Here is a 6669-nt window from a genome sequence, read left to right as displayed (position 1 = left end):
TGGTGACAGAGCCGTGGGAAGAGCCGCTTCTTTTTTGCGGCGGGGGCTTCCATTCACCAGCGCAGACTACATACACGTGCTCTCTGAACTGTGCTAGATAGTCACCCATCACACGGCTCTCCAACCCAACCTGTGGTGGATCCCGGGGGACAAAGCAAAGTCAAAGCGCTTGATCCTTTGCCCCATACTTTGAGATCTTCCTCCCCGCCGATCAAGCAGCAACGCAGCTCGTGATAGGCTTAGCTTAAGCCGCTAACGTTCGGTTCGGATAAGTAAAGTCCCTTCGGTCGGTTCGCTCAGGTGGTCTTCCCTTATTTTCCCTAACGTTCAGAGTTGTTCTGGTTTGAGAAAGGAGCACCGCCAAGTCCACTAGGGGCGCCCTGAATGAATAAGAAATGGACAGCTGAGGTCAGGCTTGCGTGAAAAAAGAAGATAATAAGTTAGATGTACACATCTGAGGTTGGTAAGAACTGAGGGACAATGCCCCCTTCACTGGGCCCATCAGCGAAAGCAACTGCTACTTAATCGTAGGTTTGCTTTCGTGCAAGGCCCCCGCTGCTGGAACAGGCGGTTGTCATTTTCAAGTAAACGCCCCGCCCCCTTTCTTTGTCCGCCGGCCGCCTAGCTCGTTATTCTTTGAGATCTGGATAGAGTCTCGCTTCGGGGCGGGGGAAGCATGGATTCAATAGATCTATCGAATCCATGCTGCAAGCAGCAAGCGTAGGCTAAAAAGGCAATAGTCTAACGTTGGGGTAGGGCGCGCCAAAACAACCGGGGGCCCCTCCGGGGTCAGTACAAAAGTACTATATTCTTTCCACTTACTTTCATTGGCTAGCTGCCTTTTGTAGCGCGCGTACTCCGATCCTCTTCTACGAATCTACAACTCTCTTTACTAAGCGAGACTTCATCTATATCCCTCAAAGTGGATTTGGATTCCCATTTCTTCTTTGAATGATAGCTTCAACTAGGCTCCACCTTAGAGAGGGTTTTCGGTTTGAATCAAGATAGGGCCAGGGGCGCGTCGGAACGGTAGCTGCTTAGTCTCATCCGAGAGTCCAATCTCTTTGTACTGTGCTTGCTTTTGTGTCTTTGAATAAAAAAGAAAGAAGGGGGTCGATTTAGGCTCCTTCCCTTCCACTGCATAGCTGCGCTATCAGGTACTACGAGCCCTCTGCCCCACGCATCTAACCAGCTCGCGTGGTTCACCGGTTCCACCGAAAACTCTCATTTGTTGAAGCGGAGCATAGTGTGGCGTCGAGCGAGAAAGGTCTCTTTTTTGGTTTATTCACTGATCTGAAATGAAACTTAGCACTTGTTTTTTTATTGATTCCTGGGGCTAGGCGTTCGCAGAATCAGTCTATCCGAACCGCAGACGCACTTTCCAGATCAGTGATGGCCTCTCCAGCAGAGCTGGGCGCCGGGGCCCTGGATGCGCTAGCGATCGGCACATTAGGGGAGTACTTGCCCGGGTTTCTCGGCCTGGTATCCTTATCCTCGCGTTCATGATATCTACATTCAACTGTGCCCCGGAGACACGGTCGAAGCACGCCCGCCCCGTGTGCGTCTTTCACGACATGCTCTGGTCCCGGGTTTCTTCCTGTGGTCTTCTAGCGTTAGAAGAAGTCGTGTCCGTCCCGGACATCTGCAACGTCCTCTCACGCCTTTTTTGGGGGGACAAACAAAGATTAGGAAAAGACGGACCGAACCCATTCGGTGACTTTCGCGGTCGCCCTCACTGAACCGACTTCGATCTGAACTACGATTCAGATCAAGTCTTACCGAAATTGGATTTCCTTTTCGTGCCATATGTCGCTTAGACTTTACTTTTTCCCCTTTCCGCCCTTTCCTCTATTTGTTCGATAGGGTCTTCGTTTTATTCTAATTCTAAACCCATTGTCGTCCACAGTTTCCTTGTCGACGCGAAGGGGCCAGCAGCCCCCAAACCAAAGTCTGAGATCAGAACTCATACCGCGGTTGTGGCTTGAAGGCCGCATGCAAGTTCTTCAATATTTAGAGAGTATGTGTTAGTACGAGATCGCGCTATCAACTTATTTCATCTTTCTCGATGATTAGGAAAAAATTGTATCCCTTAGGAACCGTACATGCACCTTTGTTTGGATGCCGATCTAATATTGTTACAATACGAAATACTTGAAGGCCACACGCAATTGACTCACCTACATTTTATGCTCCCACCCTTTTGTAGAAAAAGCCTCTGCCTCTGGGGAAGTGCTCACATCAACTCCAATTTGGATGGAGCTTCTCGATGGGTTAGAGCGTTTGCGAACCAAAAAGGGGAAAAACCCATCCTCCAAAGTAGTGAAGTGAGCCCGTACAATAAGACAATAGGTCTCATGGGCCAAGCCTGCTATCAGGCAGTGAGTGGGAATTAATCCTGAAAGAGAGAAGGTCTAGTGCTCTCAGAAAATATTTGATTCACCGAAAAATTGGCTTTATCAGACCAATCCATGTTCAGAAGCCTTCCATCAAAAGTCAGTGGTCTAGGCCGCTTTCCTTGACTTTGAGTTGGATCTCATTCTTCTTCCCGGCACAAAAAGAGGGTAGACTTCATCCGAGACACATGGGTTCTTTTGCTTCCTTCAAAGAACTCGTCTTTGAGCCTCTAAAAAGAAGGGCATAGTATCCCAGCCACCTAGACCACCTAAAAGGAAGGAATTGGTCTTTAGCTTTGAGTGATCCAATCATTGGTGAATGGGTTCAGTAAGGTAGAAGGAAAGGGCCCCTCCCGACCTGGGAAATTCACAGCAGGAAAGACTGGCGCCGATCAGCGAAAGCGAACCCTTCAGTACATCGCGTTCAGCCCTCCCTCAAAATCCCATTTGTTTTATTGAGGAATCACTCTTGATCCTCTAAAGGCTCTTCTCCGTCTATAACTCAAAGTCCATCTGTCTCTCGTGGAAGCGCTTTAGAGTGCCTAGAAGATCCAGCAAACGGGGGTGCCAATGCTGTCCCAAGACTAGATCACGGTAGGTAGCTGCTTTAAAGAGGTTGGGAGACAGACTGGTGAACAATCTTCTTCTTGTTTTCTCCGACCTAGAGCACTCTTTTTTTCAATCGTACGAAGAAACTCCGTGAAAAACCCAGCTATCACTCCAATGAGACGGCTAACCCCCAACTCCCGATACATTCTTTAGAGTCGACCAAAGGACTCGTTGGTTTGGACATAGTTTCTTTGTTCCTGTGTTTCTGTTTTGCTCTCCCCCTTTTTTCACTTAGTTTAGTTGGAATGGAAAGAGAACTTCCTTCAGTTTTTCTTTTTTTTTGTTGCCTGGTTCGGTCTCTCCGAGTGGAATAAGTGGGTCCTTCTTCTTTTTCCTGACTGATGAAGGTCGAAACTGAAGATCGAATCAAGCGGAGTCTGGATTCCTATGTTCGTACCAACTCAAATGATTGATGAATTGGATCTTGAGTATGCTCACTTCGCTACTCAGCAAGGGTGAAAGAATGACAAAGAGACTGACATCACAGAGGATGGGAAGGACCCAATCGCCTGCCTCTTTCTTGGTCCACCCCCCTGGTGGGTACTTTATAGCTCACAACACGAGATAGGCAGATATGTGACATAGAAAAATTGCTTTTATTGACAACAAGACTCTCTTCCTGATTGGGATTGGTCTGTGCAGGATCTCCTTCCCTATGAGACTCTTTCTTCCCTTTGAAAGAGGCAGACCCCTACTTCAATTGTCATCTGACGACTCTTCCCCAGCTGTGGACTCAGACCTCTCACAACCAAAAAAAAGAAAATCAAAATCAAACGAATCCGAATATAACCAATCTATCGCCTTTGATGACTCGTTGACAGCCTCCTCAACCCAAGCTTCCATCTCCTGCTCCAGACATCGGCGCTTGCCCGCGCCAGTCCATGAAAGGTGGATGAAGGTGAGTTTGACTACGAACTCGAGGATGCTGGGAACGATCTCTTTTCGGGGAATCACTCCCGTCGAGAGGCCCTCTTCCTCCCTTTTTCTGAATTTGGGAGAGAGGCAAAAGAGAAGTCCAGAGAGACCTCGACTCTTTCAGGGAAAGGAGGGAGATCGAATGCGAGATGGAGTCCCTGCCGAATGGAATGGACATCCTTGGGGACAGCTGTGTAAGACTTAATTTACCATAAAATTGGACGGAAAAACTACTAAAAAGATCACAAGAAACCCAGCTCAAAGTGAATGGAGAGAGAACCCCTGCACCTTGGAAGGATCTGAAGCTGTTCGGACACTCATAGACAAGTGAACTCCAATCCAAGATCCCTCGAAAAGTGAAGTGAACTAGCCAGGTAGAACAGTCAGGTTAGGAAAAGAGTCTTTCATGTCAAGGTGAACATAGACAGACAAGGTTAGGTTGTTTTCCTTAATTCTCAGAGAAAAGACTCGTTGCTGGAACCGAGAGCACTGGCGATTGCTTTCTTTCGGACCTTCAGCCGAGAAATTCCATACCTTCCACCGACTTCTTTTGTGTGTGGCCAGAACGTGATGCTTTCCAATGCCGAGTACTTGTCTTAACAATGTATGAAGCCCGTAAAACCGAAATCGATCCAAATCCACGACCTTGACGATCGAGGAAAAAGGGTATGTATTATTATGGTGTGAGCCTTCTTTCTTTTTGGCCTTAGATTATCATAAGCGAGGAATGGTGCGTGCTAGCCTTCAGACTATACTTTATTGTAGGGAAAGGGAAAAATGGAGAATATCTTTAAGAACCCTAGAAAGAATTTCACTTGGAGCAACATGGGTCAGGTCACACTATATCAATATCATAATTCTCTTTTTTTAATTGATACTGATTAGCCATAAATCAATTTGATTTTGTTATGCCATTAAGGAAACACTATTTGGGATACAATACCCATTTTAGAACCGTTCACTACTAACAAATAGAAAATATCAAAATAACAAATAATAACAAATAATATAGTTAATGGTTCCAATTTGTCCTAAATTTGGCAGTCTGTGACTGGAAATCCTTTCTCTTTTCAATAGAAAGAGAAGGTATTTAAGCAATGTGTGTTTTGAGATACAATCAATCGAAGAGAATAAAACTGGGTCCAATAAAAAACATGAATGAATTTTTTAAAAGGGATTGGAAAGGGATAAGTACAAAGGGATTCAACGATCTAAAAAAAATCAAAAAGGGTTTAATAATCCCCTCCTACGAATAAAAATTAGTAAAATAATGTGGATGAATAAGATTTTGCTCGATTTTGGATCGGATTTGGCGGCATGGCCAAGCGGTAAGGCAGGGGACTGCAAATCCTTTATCCCCAGTTCAAATCTGGGTGTCGCCTGACCAAAAAAATACTTAGGATTTCTTATTGTACTGATTGAACTCGACAAATTCTTGCCCTGCATAAGCAAAGGAAAAGAACTAGGCCTGTCGATACTGGATTTTACCATAGTTCTAGTTCTAAAAAAGACTGTCAATTTCTTCTTAAAAATAGGGCTCTGGCAGGGTTCTGGGTAGTGGCCCAAACCGATACCAATAGGGATGAGGGATATATACTTATGAATTTCATAATTGATTCTATTTCGCAATTCATAACTACGAAAGTAAGAGGTCAGAAATCTTGGTATCCAAAGGTCCCTAAAGGACATTCCTTTTTTGCTCCTAGGATTGAAGAAGAGATTATACGAAAGACTATCAAGACTTCCTAATTATCTGACACTACCTACACTAAAGTAAGGTCTACTGACTCTGTCTGGATTGAAGAATCCACAACTCCTAGGATTGAAGAAGAGATTATACGAAAGACTATCAAGACTTCCTAATTATCTGACACTACCTACACTAAAGTAAGGTCTACTGACTCTGTCTGGAATTAGATTGGATAGGCTGATGGGAAATTTAGGAGTTGTGGAAAGAAGAGACTTTCTTTCCATACTTACGAGAGACTCCGAGTACTCAAACATTCAATCAGGATGGTCGGTTAGCTCTTATCTTTTAGAATAACTTAGTAAAAAAAAGTAAAAGTAATAAATAAAATGAATCTCCTAACTCGGTAGCCCATGAGGTTCCAATGGTTAGTTTTGGATTTTTTTCAGGCAAGAAAGCAAAGAAGAAGGGAGGATTCTCTATTACCAACTTCCCCCATTGTCCTGTCCTCATTGGTCATTCATCTTTCCCGATCTAGTGCCATCGTTCTTCAAGGTGCCGGAGGGTTTGAAGCATACCTACTACCCCTCCCCTGAGCTTAGTTCAGAGTTGCCTCAGCGCGCTCGAGTAATAACTGGGAAAATCAAGGCTGGACAGGTCTTCGAGCCAACTTCAGGAAGAAATGCAAGTGAAAGAGAATGCTCTCGAGGGCGCAGGAGTCTTTTTCTGTCTTTTTTCTTTGAAATCCAAATCGAAATGCCTCAACTTGATAAATTGACTTATTTCTCACAATTCTTCTGGTTATGTCTTCTCCTCTTTGTTGGAAGATGAGTACACATCGGGTAATCCGCCCACGAGAGCCCAATCACAAGAGGCTCATACAGAAAGCAATCAGCCCATAGCCCAATATCGAGACCACAGCCTATTATTCAAACCACAAAGGATCCGTCTTTCATCATCCAATCTTCTCGATCGAACATATTGACATCAATACTCCTTTCCATGGCCATTCACGGCCCGCGAAGATCAACCACTCGTGCCCGAGATCACTATCCAATCAAAAAC

The 6669-nt window shown here is 44.9% G+C and overlaps 1 non-coding gene across 1 annotated transcript; it reads left to right on the top strand.

Annotated features, from left to right (window-relative positions):
• The first annotated feature begins 5228 nt into the window (after window positions 1-5228).
• Window positions 5229-5299, top strand: TRNAC-GCA (transfer RNA cysteine (anticodon GCA)). The gene has a single exon. It is a non-coding gene; the product is annotated as a tRNA-Cys (tRNA).
• Window positions 5300-6669: the final 1370 nt, after the last annotated feature.

Source organism: Triticum aestivum, chromosome 1D, assembly GCF_018294505.1.
Source record: "Triticum aestivum cultivar Chinese Spring chromosome 1D, IWGSC CS RefSeq v2.1, whole genome shotgun sequence".
Classification (NCBI taxonomy): domain Eukaryota; kingdom Viridiplantae; phylum Streptophyta; class Magnoliopsida; order Poales; family Poaceae; genus Triticum; species Triticum aestivum.
Note: the sequence above shows the minus strand (reverse complement) of the source record. Positions and strands in the feature narration are given on the sequence as shown.